The sequence below is a fragment of the Chiloscyllium punctatum genome, chromosome 10, assembly GCF_047496795.1.
Source record: "Chiloscyllium punctatum isolate Juve2018m chromosome 10, sChiPun1.3, whole genome shotgun sequence".
Lineage (NCBI taxonomy): Eukaryota > Metazoa > Chordata > Chondrichthyes > Orectolobiformes > Hemiscylliidae > Chiloscyllium > Chiloscyllium punctatum.
The window spans coordinates 91,291,580-91,311,830 of NC_092748.1; the positions used below are offsets into that span (position 1 = coordinate 91,291,580).

The 20,251-nt window shown below is 40.0% G+C and overlaps 1 protein-coding gene across 13 annotated transcripts in view; it reads right to left on the bottom strand.

The window, feature by feature from the left end:
• Positions 1-20,251, bottom strand: part of gtdc1 (glycosyltransferase-like domain containing 1) — a 369,150-nt gene that overhangs the window by 307,057 nt on the left and 41,842 nt on the right. The window contains exon 2 of one of the 13 annotated variants that reach the window (XM_072579732.1): positions 9,277-9,309. The exons of the other annotated variants lie outside the window; for them this stretch is intronic. The gene's annotated coding sequence lies outside the window, so the exon portion shown is untranslated. The remainder of the gene's footprint in view (positions 1-9,276; positions 9,310-20,251) is intronic. 13 annotated transcript variants of the gene reach the window in all.

Here is a 20,251-nt window from a genome sequence, read left to right on the forward strand (position 1 = left end):
CAAGAAAACTAGGTAAATTTTCTTCAGACCATTACAGTTATTCCACAATGGATCAGTCTACGCAATCTGAAGTTGGACCTTTTGGATCACACATTTAAGGCGGCAAAACAATAAGATACAAATTCAACAAACTAAATGTCTCACAAATTTAACCCTATGATTCCTGGAAGCAAAGGAAAATTGAAAATAATTATACTTAGAAGCTAATGTAAAAGTTGCAGGGAGAGAAATCGTGCCGAAAAACAGGTATGAGGATTCCAACATGCAATTAAACAGCATCTAATGCTTCTGACGTAGGCAGCTAGCCAAACTTCTTCTGCCAGCTAATTTGCAGGATATTTGCATACAGTTAGAGATATTGAGTGGCTGCCTGTCTATTCGTGTTACTTAAAGCTAGCCTGCATCTCTTAAAGAAGAGATGCATTTGACTGGAGCACACTTGGATTGTTTATGGAAGAGTCTCTGTGAAGGAAGAACAGTGATTATGATTCAAAGGTGTAGAGAATATATTTAATGTTCTATAAGACATTACAGTGGACACCTTGGCAGAAGATGCTAAGTAAGACACCTGTGGTAAGCGAAGCCGAAGTTATATCTTGAGAACCCAAATGCAGAGCTATAAATGTTCAGCCTGAGTGGTGAAGGTCCATGAAAGCATCTTCAACTGGCATATCAAATCAATTGCATCACAAGTATCACACACTGTCAACACACTCACCTACCATCACAATTTCCATTATTCATGATGATAGCTGACATTCATAGCTGCACCTCACCTCAATACACTTGTTATTTCTGCAGATCTGTCCCACATTGCATTGCATATCAACTATTCAATATTACATGCCACATCATCCACAAGTTGCAGATAAACTAGTGGCACATTTAATTCCCTGTTGCAGGAATATTGGCGCATAACCAGAGGCAAAAGAACCTTACCAGCAAGGTAGGTAGGGTGGCAGGGTTTCCTTCAAGGGTGGGAGACTTGGGGGCAGGGCTTTACAGAAGCATGACAACAAGCATAGGTGCACATCCTTCCAATGTGCAGAAGACTTTGATTACATTATTGAAGCAACCATTGCTGAGGCTGTGGTCAGTATCACTACTCATCGAATGCGACTGTACCTTCAGACCTAATTTTCCTTCTCATATCCCACCAGATCCCTACCATTGTGTCTTTCTCCTGTCATATACCTTTGAAACGTGATCTGGTCAGACAAGACATGGAAAAAATGCCACTCTTTCATTCAAGAGCCACCAACTTAAGACACTGACACTGCACAGGTTACTGGCAACCAGGGCAAGAAAATGGGTTCGTACCAATGCCAGCCAACCAGCCTGCCAGAATGTGGATCGCATACAAACACTATAGTGGGTTCAAATAAAAACTTACTGGTATAGCGTGTAGAAGGAGTGCCAGAAAGTGAGAGTTCAACGTTAAGTAGCATGGAGGAAATCTGTATCAATTTGCCCCAGAATGCATTTTGCACAGAGCTTTGAATCTATGCTCTTTTAAAAAATGAGTTGTCGTGCACAGCCATGTGCAGAACCTCCAAGAAGCTGCCAACTCCATTTGCACATGTGCGGACTCAATGTGATGTCGCATCTGACGATCAACACCTCAGCTTTGATAGCAGCATAAATAAAACCCATTAGTGGAAGCTCAAACTTATGTAATGTAAGGTCAACTTGTGACCACGTGAGCTCAATTGCCAATATGCAGATTTCAAATGTTCTAAAGGACTTGAGGTGAGTCACAGCTGTCAAGCACTCAGTCCTCCAACAAATAATTTGGATTGCTGAGATGACACTCCACCTGGTCCAGTGACATTTGTGGAGCACAAACCTCATGTCTCTTGTGATGACATTATTCATCCTCCTATACCACCACCCTGTCAAATCCCTTGTCATCTGTCATGCAGTCAACCCAGACTGAGCCAAAAAAGTTTAAGGTCATCCTGCAAGGCAATCTTCAGTCTTTTCCATAAAACTCAGTAACTATCCACTAGGTACACTGTGGCCATTGAAATAATAATATGTAGGAAAAGGCACAAGAAAGCCATTTCCTAAGGAAATGCACAAGAATGGGCAACATGGTGGCACAGTGGTTACCACGGCTGCCTCACAACGCCAGAGGCCTGGGTTCAATTCCCACCTTGGGCGACCGTTTGTGTGCAGTTTGCACATTCTCCCCATGTCTGCGTGGGTTTCCTCTGGGTGCTCCCGTTTCCTCCCACAGTCCAAAAGATGTGCAGGTTAGGTGAACTGGCCATGCTAAATTGCTCGTGGTGTTAGGTGTAGGGGAATGGGTCTGGGTGGGTTGCTCTTCGGTGTGGACTTGTTGGGCTGAAAGGCCTGTTTCCACACTAAGTAGTCTAATAATTAGTAGGCCAACAAGTATCCCACTTAGACTATTTGCGGTGTATTGCACAAAACTGCAAATAAACAAACATTTCCAAAATCAGACTGAAAACATGCCCAGTCTACCACCTCAAATTACATTGAAAAGGCAAAGTAACAGGCTAAGCAAAGAACTTGGAGAACCTAAAGTTTCTTATTGCTTTCTCCGTACCAACACCTCTGCCAATCAGAGTTAACGTGCTAATCAATCAGCACGCTTTGTCCTGTGGCACAAATTATGTTGTGTTTATCATGATGCAAGACAAAAAGCTTTCCCAAGTTCAATATTCAACTATACTGCAATTGCATTTTGATCAGATTTTAGATTAGATTAGATTTGCTTTGCTGCAGTGTGGAAACAGGCCCTTTGGTCCAACAAGTCCACACCGACCCTCTGATGAGTAACCCACCCAGACCTATTTCCCTCTGACTAATGCACCTAACACTATGGACAATTTAACATGGCCAATTCACCTGACCTGCACATCTTTGGACTGTGGGAGGAAATCAGAGCACCCGGAGGAAACCCACGCAGACAAAGGGAGAACGTGCAAACTCCACACAGACAGTCACGCAAGGCTGGAATTGAACCTGGGTCCCTGGCACTGTGAGGCAGTAGTGCTAACCACTGAGCTACCGTGCCACTCCCTTTTATTTCTTCAATACTTTTACCTAATGTGCATCAATTTCTGCTTTGAAATTTCAATTGTGATTCGAATAATAAATATATGCAACAAGTGATAGAAGAAAGTGATGTACAGGTCAGCCATGATCTAACTGAAAGGGAGATCAGACTTAAGGAGCTACTCATATGTGTCCTCCTTCTCTATGTGAAACCTCAATTGTTCCTCGTGTTGCTGTCATTCCAAGATTGAACTCTTGAAACCTGTTTTGATTTATATTTAAATGTAATTTTATAACAAAATTTTGCTTATTGATCAGTGAACAGAAAACTAGATCTAATGATGATAACAGCAGAGTAAATGGGTGCAGATCATGAGCTTTGGAATCCAGGTATTTATTTCAGTACCAGGCATTAGCTAAAACCAAACTGGTAACAAGCATAACAAAGAGTACATTGAGAGATCTGGAAGCAATATTTTTCTTTCAGTCAAAATACTTGGAATAGAAATACCAGCCAATTGTCACATCCTGTGGAGATCTGGCAGAACAGAGAAAAAATAAATTTGTGGGGACACAAAGCAGAAAACCTGTTACACACACACATTTAGCAGGAAAAATGATTTCTTCCAAGTTGAAAACAAGTAATAACTTACTTTTTAAAGCTGCGAATCTTCTGAGAAAAGGCACAAGTGAGCTTTTGGAAAAAAACCACTACCTCATGCTGAAAACGTTATTTTTCAAGCAATCACCTGTCTGAATATATTTCCACACCAATTGGTTTTATACTTGAATTGTGTCATGGGTACCATTGAGTGGGTTGAGCAGCATGGTTTTAGTGTGGGTTGGGAGAGTCCATGCTCATTGCAAAGGTTAGTACATTGTTTGGTTTCCGAGAACATGCTGCTGCTTCACTCCTCGAGTTCATCCACTCAAAATTTAAATGAAGAAACACTTTCTGTGGCAGACCTCCCCTTGAAATGAAATTTCACAGACAAAGACCTTAAAAACCACAAAAACATGGGTATCGATAAACAAACTAATCTATAGCTACTGATAATAGTCAGCTGTATGACAATCTTTCAAGGCATTGTGCAAAAAGGCATTCTAAGGTTTGAGCATTATCAGCCTTTATATAGCACCTCATTCATGTAGAGAACAGTAGAAACACAAGTTCACATTTTGAGTCATCTGGGAAACTCAATACCCAAAGGGTATTTTATTTCTCACTTGCCTTTAGATTGTTCAAAGCTTCAGCAAATCATTCATGAAAAAAATAAACAGGCAACCTAGCTTAATGACTCTGCCTGTGACACACTTATGCAACCTATATGCAAGAACGGCCCATTGTGATTCACCTGTGATTGTACTCTTCCCACCTGTGGTGAAGAGCCACAAACAGAAATTACCATTAAAAGGACGCAAACCCACATCCTATAACCCACATCATAGCATATTTATACCTATAGTTCCATACTACCCAAGGTGTTAATCATCAATCTTGCAGCTAAGGAGAAAGTAACTGGAGTCACCAAAAACATTTTTTAATGCACAGGGTACAGTGGAAGAAAACAAACTATTATGAAAATTCTAATCAACATTGTAGTATAATTTCATGCAAATGAAGGATGGGTTGCATTAAAAACTGACCATGTATAAACAGTGCTTGTTCACTAATCATAATACTTTGTCAATATAATTTGAAAATTAATTCTTCCACTGTTTTATTTTAGAAGTCATGGACAGGGTATTTTGTATGCAAATTTCAAAGGGCGTCAGCAAAGTAAAGAAGCGAGATTATTCTTTAGCTCCTGATAATGCTCCCCCTGAGAAATTGTGTGCATGTTACAGGTTTCAATGGAAACACATTATTTAAATGACCAAATTATTCAATTTAATTTTCCCTAATAGAGCTTAAAATTAATCATGGACCAATCCAGGCAATTGTTACTGAAAGATTAGTACACTGCATCTGTCCCATCTGTGTATTGGTTGCAGTTGCTTGTTCATTGCTTTGTAGTACAACTATCAGGAATCATTTAGAAGGGGATGCTCGTTGTTAATTCAATGCTTATATAATAGATTTACAAAACCAAGATGGCAGAAACACTTAGCAAGACAGGTGGTGTCTGAAGAGAGAAAAAGCAATTGATGTTTCAGGTCAATAATTAATTCACACAATTAAAAGATATTAGAAATGCAACAGGTTTGAAATAAGTAGAGGCTGGGAAATCTGTGGTAGCCAATGCACATGGTTGCAGAAGGGAAAAACAAAATGGCTGGGAGCTGATAATATGCTTAACAACCCAATGGAATTGTAATTTGAGAGGATTGATGGGGAGCAAAAATCTGCTCAGGATAATTTATGACAGTAGATTTTATCAAAAGAAAGATGGTGCCTGAGGAAAGTAGACCATTAAAGATGCCAACAAGCACAGGAGTCACTAACAGTCAATAAGTGGTCAGGAATTGAGTGGCTTGGGATGGAGTCAGTGAAAGACAGATCATTTAGAAAAACTGAACTTGGGAGAGGGCAAGAAGGATTGAATGAGGTATGGTGGATAGGAAAAGACAATATGCTTGACAACACAGGCAAACAGAGAAGAGCAGACGTTGACAGCACATGCACCTTAACCTGTAAAATAAAGAATGTTCAGATATAGTACTGGAGGGTGGTGAGGACCATAACTTTTGTATGCTGTCCTTATACTCAGGTTATTGCTAGATTAGACTGCGTTATCTGATAAATGCAGCATCCAATAATGCTGAATCAATAAATAACTGAACCAATAACACTAGCTGCACTCAACTTTGTTGCCCAGAATTATAATGGCAAAAACAGAATATTATAAAGTGGTTGGTATTGAGGATTTTTCATGTTGTGTAATGTGTTCTGTTCATATGATTTCACTGCCACTAGAATTTGTTCTATTCATGAGATTCCCGTGTACTGTAATCCTTCTCCTTCACAACTTGCATGCTTAGTCTTAACGCTGTGTTTCAGTCTAAGCTGCGCTGCAATTCAGATCCAGATTTTCAGTACCAATGCATTCTTGATATAAATATTTGGCCAGCATACCACAGCTCATATACAACAGTAAGGTGACTATAACAGACATCAAAATCACTATCGACCAACTTCCCGCAGGAAGAACAATAAGATGTCACATATGTTTAAAAAGTACCAAAGACATATAGGAGCACAGGGACCTGCACAATACACAAATCACTGAATGCAGCAGGGCAAGTTGAAAAGCAGTTAATGAAGAATTATGTATTTTATAAATAGGTGCATAGCCGTGTTAAACCTTTTCTGAAACACTCGTTGATATTTATTCTTTCATTGGGCTAATGACAAGCCCAGCATCTGTTGTCTTCCCAAACTGCTTTGAACTGAATGGCTTGCTCAGCCATTTAAAAATGTACTTAAGAGTTAACCTAATTTTTATGGACATAATGTCAGGTGTAGAACATGCCAATAAAGGATGGCAGATTTTCTTTCCTAAAGGAAATTGCCGATACTGTCTTGGACAGATGTATTCACAATGACTGAATTAGTAAGGAGGTAAAATAGATTTGCCCTCATTGGTTCTGTCACCATCTATCATAGGTCCAATGTCCTTCAGGATGCAGTCAACAGTGTTACTGAACTACTCTTATTCATAAGACCTCTATCCACAATATATTTTGTCTTCTTGCTGCTGTCAGTACCTCTTTAAGCTATATTCGACAGGACTGTATTGATCAGTCAGTCAGCTGAGGAATGGGAGTAGGTGATTATCAGCAGAAAACTTCTGTGCCCAGGCTGATGCTGTGAGACTTCAAAGAGTTAGAATCAAAGTTAGTGTTAACTCTGGGACATTTTGTCTTCTCTTTCTAATAAACTTCAATGTATTCATAATACTGTTACCCCCAGATAAGTAACTGGCACATCAGATTCAAGCCAGGCAAAATCATATTCAAGCTGCCTAGATCCAGTTTGGACAAAATTTCCCTTCAGCAGGGCTGGGTGCAGACAAGCAACTCCAAAAGTCCACAAAGTATTTGGAAAGTGGGAGAACCCCCACCATCTAAGTATCTAATTTAGTATAGACAGGTATACATAGTAATTCGGAGATCCAACTCGCTTCGCTATGGAGTTAATTGAGCTTTTGGAGCCTTTGTTACATTTTTAGTTTAAGATCAATAGAAGGTTCAAACAATTTGTCATGTAAATTTAATTAGGAGTGTGAATGTATCATTTGAGTCCAATTTTACAAAGTCAGAATTGAACTTTCTTTTAAGTTAAATACCCGAGCTTTAATGTTCTTGGATAAGTAGTACAAGAGAATCTTCTAATTCTATGCCAGTAGCTCTTATGAATTCAGATCCCAACATGACAACAACATTTAGAATTTTTTTCAATTCTTCAATAAACATTTACCTTAAGAAAAGTCTGGGGCTTTGTTACTTATTTTTAATTAATGCTCAGCTAGTTTGAACACTTGCATATTCTGTCGTAACCAAAGAAGAATGGAAGAGCTATATATAATTGCATTTGCAGTTCATTATATGACCGGTAGATAAAAGTTATGAACAAACCTAAATTAAACACAATCTAGACCCTAGAATTCCATTAAGGTCCTACTCCCACTGTAATTGGGAGATCAATAGAGCTCCATGTAGAATAAGGGGACCTGGTTAAAGTAGATAGGAGTGAGGAGAAGACAGCCAGACTTGGAAGCTAAGGTTTAGTAAATCAATTTTCCCAAGGATTGAAAATAAGTAATTCTTTGGCTTGGGAAAATGAATGCCAGAGATGAGTCTTCATGCTCTCTGCTAATGAGACAATCATCCAATGACCCTTCAAAATTCAATAAGACATTGTCAGACATGATCCAGTCACCATCACACTTACAAATTTCAGTCTAATATTCCATATGGAAGACAACTTAATGCAGAAACTTCATCAACCACCAGCAACTGAAAACTATAATTGCAGTCTGCAACTGCCCAAAAACAAGAAAGTTGTTGCAATAGTTCAGATAAAGCTAAATCCTACCAAACCACCAATTTTGGTTTGCAGCAAATCAATTGGCCCGGGATACCGAGATGAATCTGAAATGAAGTTTCTTGATGTCCAACTAAAGCAGTCTCTCCTGAGCATCTGTTGGAGCGTTTAACTGGAAAAGTGACTGCCACAGAGGGTGCAAATTCCAAACAATAAGAAATGTGCATTTGTCTTCTCATCCCAATAGTTGCATTATGGACCTTCACAGAAGCATATGTGGCCCTCTTCTATTTCTGTCTTAATTTGTCAGCCTATGATATCCAGAGTGACATTATTCTCTTTGTTAAGGACCACTCCAAACAGAGTGATTGACTTCACATCTGGAAAACAAACAAGTGAATCACTGCAAACACATATAAACAGAATTGGATAGTGGGTAGACAAATCATTTTTCCATTAATAGAAAGCAAGATAAATCAATAACGCTTTTGCAAAGGATTGATCAGATGATGCGCACACATTTTTAGGCTTTCAAATTCTCCTCAGTTACAAAAGTCGCTTCTTAGTTTGCTAAATGAATTTGATCCATGTTCTGATAAAACAAGTAGCAAAGGTTGTTGGAAAATAGTGGAAAAGGAAAAATCTCAAATTTCTATTTGTTGTAGATAACAACGTCTATGTGACATAGACTACAACTTCCCAATCAGATGGAACAATTCATGATCACTTGAACTATTAGCCTTCATAAGGTATCGACTGTATTTCAAACCTGCTCTATGCAATAGCAGATTAGATGTAGACAGGCAAACAATCCTTTACAAGGATATAAAAAGGTTCCTTTTGCCTTTTGTTCTATGACATTTTTGTCATTCAATCTCTCTTGTTCTCTACCAGTTGTTGTTCTTCTTCCTCCTAACCTCTGTCAAAGGCCTAAAATTCATCACATTTGTACCTTTATCCATCTGTGTAGAATCATTTCACTTAAAACATTTATTCACAAATGCTGCTAGAACTATTGCGTACTTACAGTACTTTGTTAATATTTCAGATTTCCAGCATGTGAAGAACTTTGTTTTTATATCTTTAAGAGGTACATCACAAAGATTGTCAACTTTGAGACAGACAACAGTGTTTACTGCTTGGAACATAAGGGATGTTAACTTCACATCAAGATACTATACAAAACCAAACAATCAAACAGCCTGAGTGGGTGATAGAAGTAGAAGTTTTTAAGGCATCTGAAAGACACTTAAATATGTACTTACGGTCCACTTCACAGATGACTATAAACCAAGAACCTGAAAGTGGGATTGGAGAGATATTTTGTCAGTCGGTACTGTCAAGAGGCCCCTTCTGTGATGCAAATCTGCATTGCAATTTGACAAAAAATGACAAAACTTCACACAGAAGCATATATGTCTCCTGTCTAGAAGGTTGTCAATTTTTAAAATGAAAATTCAAACATAATTAACTCTTCATTAGAATCAAAGTCATGAGGTCACACAGTGCAAAAAAAGCCCTTTGACCTACCTACACTGACAATAAATACCACTAAAGGCACGCTAATTTCAATTTCCTGCACATGTTCCATACCTTTGAATGTTATGATATTTCAAGTGCTCATTCAAATTTTTTTTCACGGTTGTAAGGTTTCCAGCCATCACAACCTTTCCAGACAGCGCAGATTCGACCACCCTCTGGCTGAAAAAGACTTTTCTTCTCAAATCCCCTCTGAACCTCCTGCCCCCTTACCCTAAAACTACATCCCGTAATGCTTGATCCTTGAACCAGGGGGAACAACTGCTTTCTACTCATTGTATTCATATCCCTCAAAATCTTATACACCTCAATCATGTCACCCTCAGCTTTCTTTGCTCGAAATAAAATAATCCAATCGATCTAGTCTCTCCTTGTAGCTCAATTGCCCATCCCAGGCAAATCCTGGTGAATCTCCTCTGTACTATTCTAACACTATCACATTCTTACAGATGTCCAGAACTGCACACTGTACTCCAGCTGTGGCCTAACCAACATTCTGTACAACTCCAACATTACCTCTTTGCTTTTATATTCAATGACACGACTGATGAAAGCAATTGTTCCATATGCCTTCTTATCTACCCTTCACATATTTTGCCAACTTAAGGAATCTGTGAATATTTACCCAAAGATCCCTCTGTTCTTCTGAGCTAGCCAGTGTGCTATCATTCATTAAATACTCCCTCATCTTGCTTCTTCTTCCAAAGTACACTGCCTCGCACCTATCAGGGTTAAATACTATTGTTGATCAAAAGATGCTAGACCATGCATTCTTCTGTGAAAAATATGCTATTGAATATATCACAAGAAAATATGGAAGAGGAGGAGGCCAGGTAACAATTAGACACAGTGGGACACTGAGTCAGAGGATGACACAACAGGAACACCAGTGCAACAAGTTCTCATTCATAAAGTATTCAACCTCATCCACAGGATATTTCTTAGAAACACTTCTAATTCTCATGGCTAGATGATCTTGACTCTTGCCAACTTGAATAATCATGTCTTCCATTACTTTAAGTAATATTAATTATACATGTTAATATCAACTCCGGCTCAGTTCACAGCATGATTGCCTTTAATTCAAAAGATCTGGGTTAAATTTCAACATGAGCACAAAAATCATTTAGTAACAACCTCATCACTGAGGTTAGTCATGGCCCACATCAACACTAAATTCCCAGCCTGCCTCAATTCCTTGCAATTTGCCTACTGGTGAAACAAATGCGCAATGAACAATATTTCCCTAGCCCTACATTCATCCCTGGAAGATCTGAATAATAAGGATACCTATGTCAGGCTCCTACTTATTGACTACAGCACCGCTTTCAACACTATAATCCCTACCAAACTCATCTCAAAACTCCAAGACCTAGGTCTTGGCTCCACGCTCTGCAACTGGATCCTCAGCTTCCTGACCCATAGACTGCAATCAGTGAAAATAGATAATAGCACCTCCTCCATAATAATCAATACTAGTGCCATGCAAGGATGTATACTCAGTCCCCTACTGTACTCCCTGTACACTCACAACTATGCAGCCAAATTTTGTACGAATGCCATCTGCAGGTTTGTTAATGACACCACTGTTTTGTAGGCTGGATATCAAAAAATGAGGAGTCAAAATACAGGAAAGAGATAGAATGTTTGATGTCGTGGTACAATGATAAGCAATCTTTCTCTCAATTTCAGCAAAAGAACTGATCATTGACTTCAGGAAGAAAGGAGGAGGACATGCCCTTGTCAACATCAATGGAGATGAGGTGGAGAGAGTTGACAGCATCAAGTTTATAGGAGTGACGAGAACCAACAATCTGTCTGTACCTCCCACAATAAGGACCCTCACCAACTTTTACGGATGTTCCATAGAAAGCATTCTATCTGAGTGCATAACAAATAGGTATGGCAACTGCTTTGCCCAGAACCATAAACTACAGAAAGGTGTGTGCATAGCCCAGACCATCACAGAAACTAACCTCCTATCCATTGACTCCATTTACACTTCTCGTTGCCGCAGAGAGGCTGCCAACAACATCAAAGACCCTCTCAACCCAGTAATATTCTCTTCCAAACTCTTCTGTCAGGTAGAAGATACAGAAGCTTAAACACATGCACCAAAAGGTTCAAGAACAGCTTCTTCCCTGCTGTTATTAGACTGCTGAATGGACCTCTTGAATTTAAAATCTAATGCTTATCTTGTTTTGTACACCACCTATGCAGCTGTAACCTAGTATGCCTCACTCTGTCTTAGTACCCTATGATTTGTACATCCTTCTTTGTTATGGTCTGACTGTACTGCTCACAAACAAAACTCTTCATTGCGCTTAGGCATCTGTGACAACATTCAATCAGCAACTACTTGTGGGAGTTGTGTGTGCATTTCCTATTGACATATATGACAATAATGATTGTATTCATTGGCTGCAAACATTGTGTGTCATGTCTGGTGTTGTGAAAGGTGTTTTAGGATACAAGGCTTTGATTCTTGTCTTGCCATATTATGATGATAAGTAAGCACTGTCGTGGAACGTGGTGACAAGACCATAACATAGAGGAGCAGAAATTAGGCCATTCAGCCCATTGAGTTTACTCTGTCATTCGATCATGGCTGATAAACCAGTACACTGCACATCTTCGGTTAACAACATATATAAATCCATAAATAACACTTCCTGAAAATTGCTTCTAATCAGTGCTTGAGCTCCAACCTACAAGTTTCTAATTCAATACTTCCAAGTAAATTCACGTATGGTAATCAGCAATTAACCCTTAAATTAAATCCTAAAACCCTACCTTCAAATAGATCTTTTTTTCAACAATACTGTGTCTACTTATCACACATTTACATCCCTTTACAAAGGGGTGGTGTCTATGCTGTAACGACAAGCATTCTGGATTCCAAATCCAGTGACTTGAGTTCAAACCTTCTCTCCATTATTCCGAAACGTGACTTTCAACTAAAGGGCTTTTCTGATACAATTGTGATGTCCCTATCTCTTGATCAGAAATGTATTTTCAAGTCCCACCTGCTCCAGAGGTTTGCTATGTCCCATCTGAGCAGTTTGATTTAAAATATCTACATCCCTTTGTGAAAATAACCCCAGAAATCTCTTGAACACAAGATTTTCATATGACTGTGAAATGTCAAACCACACCCAGCTAGTTGCAGGAAAGGACCTCTCGCACATGGAATGAATGATTTAATACGATTTACACATCAAATAAATATTAGCTGGTCTCACTGAAAAACCTGACAGATTACATTCAGTGTGGGCCTATTTTACAGTATACAACCTGAGCAGAGCCTGTAGCACAAACAAGATAACTTGTATCAGGGCAAGATAATATGTCACAAGAGGTTGACCTGCTTTTCATTCATGTTGTTGTTAAATCCAGCACATGGCCTGCTTGACACATGCACACCCAATGCAGTTCTATCTGTAGTACACCCCGCAGGGACCTAATTAGGCCCTTAAGCTGGTAGGTAATTTTCACGGAAGGGCCTCAGCCTGCCACAATCAGGACTGTACCAGTTGCAAAAGACACCCACATCAAGTAGTCAGTCCAGCAGATCTCCTACCTTCACGCACCCATTGAAGAGTTTACCTCATGCCCATTCCTCTCCCAACGAGGATGCCTTTCCCCTCCCGATGGTAGCTATATGCAAACTTTATATCTCACCTACTGGGCCTACTAGTTTGGTTCCTACCATAGCATCTAAACACAGAACCAAATCTTAATCCAATGCTGCTTGTCCCCATCCAAAGGTTTTGGAGGACTGTCGGCTTCTAATTGATTTGCATTTCTCCGAAACAGGACTTCCAGTCCCTGAGGGGGTAAAATCCTGCCTCCAGTCTATTAACAGCCAATTGGCCATTGAATGCTTACAGAGCAATCAATGTTCTTCTGAGCAAAATCCCTTAGTTTCCAGATATTAAACCATTCAAAGGAAGAAGTGAATGCAGCATTTCTTTAACTGAAGTTATCCCTCCTCTTCATCTTTGGAGATCCTTTTATTGAGTGACTGTCAATCATAGTTATCCCACATCAATAGTAGCCTAAAATATCAATGGAGGCTTCCATAAGTCTGCAGTAACATACATAATTTTGCATTCAGAGAATGTCTTTTACTCAAAAGCTGGAACATCAGCCGAGATATGTGAAGGTTGTGGGTGCAGGGGGAAGATTAGTATGAAGAAAGAGAATCAAAGTGAGAAATCAAGGGGATGGAAGGTCAACAAACAGACAAAGACATTGCACAGCTTGGCAGACTGCAGCAGCATTGATTGACAAAGCTTTCACTAAAATGACACATGCCAAGCCCAGAGTGAACAGTCTCATATTATAGTTGCCTGTTAAACCGGTTATATGCAAAGTAAAAATCTGTCCATGCTGTTAACAACTGCCTTGATCCCAATTTCAATTCATGCACTGGTGCATCCATTTTCTGCTGACCACATCAATCACCCTTGACAACTCTGAGTAAAGTAATGTTCAAAGTTCTAGCCCTAAATGTGAACTCTGTTCTCTCCCCATCGATGCTGATTTATCTGTTGTGTATTTGCTTCATTTTCTATTTTTATTTGTATAATGTATAGTAACTTTCAACAACTCAGGTACCATGCAAGTTTGACCAACACTCCTGTTTTGCCTAAATGAATGGCAATTGTGCAATTCAAAGCAGTTTCAAGTAGATTTCAGAGTATCCCTTGCTCTCACTGAGAACATAAAGTAGGTTTCAGGATGATCAAACCACCATATACAATCAAGATATGTTTTGATCGTAACATGGAATACCACCAGAAAAGGCTTTAAAATATTTATATTTTTATTATTTTAAAGTCTACCTTAGAAATGGAATTCATTTTCACAAATATCCTGCCCAACTTTCCAACCACAGCAGGGAAGTTCTGACAGTACCCTACATATTTACTAAAGTGCTTTGTTGATTGACACTGGCTATAAAATTGTGCGGTCAACATTTATGAGAAAGTAAACAGATATTAGGCGTGTAGCCTACTTTGTTTGAGTGCATTGCCGATTACCTGCAAGTAGATCATTACTGCAAGTGTATTTTACTTCATGCCAAATTTCCCATTCACTTATTTCCCTTGTTGACAGCATATTGTAGGTAATTTTCTCCATAAATAAAATTCCAACTATAGAAGCACTGAATATTTATTCCTAAAAAGTGCCTAGAGTGTGAATTCTTCCAAATGTCGACATTCCAACATTTTAAGGGTCTTATCTGTGGAAACAAGCTGGTATTCCATGTCATTGTCAAATACTAAAAGTGTTGTTATCTTCTTTCAATGGAAACTAATTGATTACTGCCTCCCCCAACTTCATTATATCAGTTCAAGGCAAGTCAGATAGTGTCCTCCATTATAAAAAAGTTAACAAGAACTTTATCTGATGAAAACTTTTGAAACCTATTCTCAAAACATATTCAAAACATCAAATCAAAACTTGTGTCTGATATTAACAAACCTAATAATCAACATGAGAAATTAAATTTGTAATGGCAGGCACTTTCTTATTTATTCAAGAGAATGAAATGTAAAAAGTGTGATGTGCAGGAAGTGCACAGGAAGTTAAGTGCTATATGCAAAATTTTAATAAATTATAGGCCTATATTGAAAATTGGTACAGACCAATTAGCCATGGAGAAAAAGCAAACGCTTGCAGCTGATTCAAAGGTTGACATGGTACAGTAAGAAATTATCTCAGACCACTAATGCATTTTCATCAACTGGAAGGGATCCTCTTCACAACTGGAAAAACAGAGCATTTTGTAGGAGCTAATGCATTAGATTTAGATTATAAGCAGTAGCAGTAGTAGACCATTTAGCCCTTCAAGTTTGCCTGCCATTCAAAAGGATCACAGCTAATTGTCTCAATCAGTACCCTGCTTGTTTTCATCCCAAACCCTTTGATTCCTTTAACCCTAAGAACTATATCTACAAAAAGTCATCATTGTCTTACCTTACCATAAGGCTGATGTCTCATCAGAGAGAGACAAATGGAAATTGGTTGACTTGAGAGTCATCATGCTTCAGGCAAAGAGAGAGGTTGAGAAGGTGAGTCCTTTCTGATAGCTCCAGCCAGTGTGGAAATTGAGCCCATGCTGTTAGCATCACTCTGCATCACAAACCAAGCACTCAGCCAACTAAGCCACAGTTGCCACAGTCCCACTGGTACATTGAGAGTCTGGTAAACTTTTGTTACACTCCCTCCACATTCAGAACATCCTCCCTCCATCAGATCAGATGACCAAAACTGCACACAATACTCCAGGTATGTCTCACCAAGGTCCTGCTCCTGTGCCCAAGCGCTCTCACTGTGAAGACCAACCCGCTTTCTTCACTGCCTGCCGCACCTGCACGCTTACATTCAGTTTGTACATCACTAAGACACCTAGTTCTCTTTGAGCTCCATTCTTTCCCAACCTTTCACAATTCACATAATAATCTGCCTTCCTGTTTTTGTAACCAAAGTGTAACCAAACACACATTTATCCACAATATGCTTTATCTGCCAAACACTTGCCCACTCACTCAACTTCTCTGTATGCTCCTCACAGTTTATCATCACACCCAGCTCTGAGTCATCTGCAAACTTGGATACATTTACTTCCCTCATTTAAATCATTAATATATATCTTGAACAGCCAGGGTCCAAGCAGTGATCCCTATGGTACTCCACTAGTCACAACCGGTCATTCACCGATTCATTCCCATTAAATTTTCCAACTACATTTCAGTTCCTCCTTCTCACTAGACCCTGCACTCCCCCACATTTTTGGAGCATTATCTCTGTTTCTGAAGACAGAACCAAATTATGCATTTTATGGTCTACTGATTCATTGCTCCTCATTGCTCCTGTTTCTGCGTGCAAACTACCAACCGGTCTTAACTAATCATCTTCTCTTCATATACCTAAAAAATTTTGAAACAGTTTGTATGTTCACTGCATGTTTATTTCCATAACATACTATGCAGATTTATATTATATAGATATTCGTGGAAAATCACATGAACATCCACATCTTCAGCTTTGATATTTACATTTATTAGACTATTTAAAAACCTAAAATTCCCAGTCCCTTTTGCATCTTTTAGATTTGAAGCCTTTATCCACTTTTATGGCATGTAATATGTTACTTCCGAGAGCAGAATCAAAATATATTGACAATAACATTCTTAACATTCTTTGAGCGATCAAAACATTTCACTAAATATATTTTGTATAATTTACACTAACTCTTCATGAAACGACTGCCAAATTCAAGTTCTGCAGTTTTTCTATTTTTTTTCCCCTGCAATGAGTTACACTTATAGAGCCATTGAGATGTACAGCATGGAAACAAACCTTCGGTCCAATCCGTCCATGCCGACCAGTTATCCCAACCCAATCTAGTCCCACCTGCCAGCACCCGCCCATATCCTTCCAAACCCTTCTTATTCATATACCCATCCAAATACCTCTTAAATGTTGCAATTGTACCAGCCTTCACCACTTCCTATGACAGCTCATTCCATACAAGTTGCCCCATAGGTCTCTTTTATATCTTTCCCCTCTCACCCTAAACCTATGCCCCCTAGTTCTCGACTCCCCACCACAGGGAAAAGACTTTGCCTATTTACCCTATCCATGCCCCTCATAATTTTGTAAACCTCTATAGCATCACCCCTCAGCCTCCGACACTTCAACGAAAACAGCCCCAGCCTATTCAGCCTCTCCCTATAGCTCAAATCCTCCAACCTGGCAACATCCTGGTAAATCTTTTCTGAAGCCTTTCAGTTTTCACAACATCTTTCCAATGGGACGGAGACCAGAATTGCACGCAGTATTCCAACAGTGGGCCAACCAATGTCCTGTACAGCCGCAACATGACCTCCCAACTCCTGTACTCAATACTCTGACCAATAAAGGAAAGCATACCAAACCCCGCCTTCACTATCCTATTTATCTTCGACTCCACTTTCAAGGAGCTACGGACCTGCACTCCAAGGTCTCTTTGTTCAGTAACACTGCCTAGGAACTTACCATTAAGTGTAGAAGTCCTGTGAAAATTTGCTTTCCCAAAATGCAGCACCTCGCATTTATCTGAATTAAACTCCATCTGCCACTTCTCAGCCCATTGGCCCATCTGGTCAAGACCCTGTTGTAATCTGAGGTAACCCTCTTCACTGTCCACTACACCTTCAATTTTGATGTCATCTGCAAATTCACTAGCTGTACCTCTTACGCTCGTATCAAAATCATATATGTAAATGACAAAACGCAGAGAACCCAGCACCAATCCTTGTGGCACTCGACTGGTCACAAGCCTCCAGTCTGAAAAACAACCCTCCACCACCACCCTCGGTCTTCTACCTTTGAGCCAGTTTTGTATCCAAATGGCGAGTTCTCCCTGTATTCCGTGAGATCTAACCTTGCTAATCAGTCCCCCATGGGGAACCTTGTCAAATGCCTTACTGAAGTCCATATAGATCACATCTCCTGCTCTGCCCTCATCAATCTTCTTTGTTACTTCTTCAAAAAACTCAATCAAGTTTGTGAGACATGATTTCCCACACACAAAGCCATGTTGACTATCCCTAATCAGTCCTTGCCTTTGGCACGGTGGCACAGTGGTTAGCACTGCTGCCTCACAGCGCCGGAGACCAGGGTTCAATTCCCGCCTCAGGCGACTGACTGTGTGGAGTTTGCACGTTCTCCCCGTGTCTGCGTGGGTTTCCTCCGGGTGCTCCGGTTTCCTCCCACAGTCCAAAGATGTGCAGGTCAGGTGAATTGGCCATGCTAAATTGCCCCTAGTGTTAGGTAAGGGGTCGATGTAGATATAGGGGTATGGGTGGGTACATTTCGGCGGGGCGGTGTGGACTTGTTGGGCCGAAGGGCCTGTTTCCACACTGTAAGTAATCTAATCTAATCTAATCAAATACATGTACATCCCGTCCCTCAGGACTCCCTCCAAAAACTTGCCCACAACCGACATCATGCTCACTGGTCTATAGTTCCCTGCCTTGTCCTTACCGCCCTTCTTAAACAGTGGCACCACGTTTGCCAACCTCCAGCCTTCTGGCACCTCACCTGTGACTATCGATGATACAAATATCTCAGCAAGAGGCCCAGCAATCACTTCTCTAGCTTCCCACAGAGTTCTCGGGTACACCTGATCAGGTCCTGGCGATTTATCCACCTTTAACAGTTTCAAGACATCCAGCACTTCCTCCTCTGTAATCTGGACATTTTGCAAGATGTCATCATCTATTTCCCTACAGTCTATATCTTCCATGTCCTTTCCCACAGTAAATACTGATGCAAAATACTCATTTAGTATTTCCCCCATTTTCTGTGGCTCCACACAAAGGCCGCCTTGCTGATCTTTGAGAGGCCCTATTCTCTCCCTAGTTACCCTTTTGTCCTTAATATATTTGTAAAAACCGTTTGGATTCTCCTTAATTCTATTTGCCAAAGCTATCTCACGTCCCCTTTCTGCCCTCCTGATTTCCCTCGTAAGTAAACTCCTACTTTCTTTATACTCTTCTAAAGATTCACTCGATCTATCCTGTCTATACCTGACATATGCTTCTTTCTTTTTCTTAACCAAACCCTCAATTTCTTTCGTCATCCAGCATTCCCTATACCTACCAGCCTTTCCTTTCACCCAGAAAGGAATATACTTTCTCTGTATTCTTGTTATCTCATTTCTGAAGGCTTCCCATTTTCCAGCCGTCCTTTTACCTGCGAACATCTGCCTCCAATCAGCTTTCGAAAGTTCTTGCCTGATACCATCAAAATTGCCTTTCTCCAATTTAGAACTTCAACTTTTAGATCTGGTCTATCCTTTTCCATCACTACTTTAAATCTAATAGAATTATGGTCACTGGCCCCAAAGTGCTCCCCTCAGTCACCTGCCCTGCCTTATTTCCCATGAGTAGGTCAAGTTTTGCACCTTCTCTCTCGTTGGTACATCCACATACTGAATCAGAAAATTGTCTTGTACGCACTGAACAAATTCCTCTCCACCTAAACCCTTAACACTATAGCAATCCCAGTCTATGTCTAGAAAGTTAAAAGTCCCTAACATAACCACCCTATTATTCTTACAGATAGCTGAGGTCTCCTTACAAGTTTGTTTCTCAATTTCCCTCTGACTGTTAGGGGGTCTGTAATATAATCCCAATAAGGTGATCATTCCTTTCTTATTTCTCAGTTCCACCCAAATAACTTCCCTGGATGTACTTCCGGGAATATCCTCCCTCAGCACAGCTGTAATGCTATCCCTTATCAAAAATGCCGCTCCCCCTCCTCTCCTGCCTCCCTTTCTATCCTTCCTGTAGCATTTGTATCCTGGAACATTAAGCTGCCAGTCCTGCCCATCCCTGAGCCATGTTTTTGTATTTGCAATGATATCCCAATCTCATGTTCCTAACCATGCCCTGAGGTCATCTGCCTTCCCGGTTAAGCCCCTTGCAATGAAATGAATGCAGTTTAAATTATTATTCCTATCTTGTCTCTGACTGTTTGACTCACCTCTCTTCTCAACTGTACCAGTCTCAGATTGCTCTCTTTCCTCACTATCTCCTATTCCTGCCCTCACTAGCTCGTAGTACCGGGAATAATCCTGATATTACGACTCTCTAGGACCTCCTTTTTAAATTTCTGCCTAACTCTCTGTCATCTCCCTTCAGA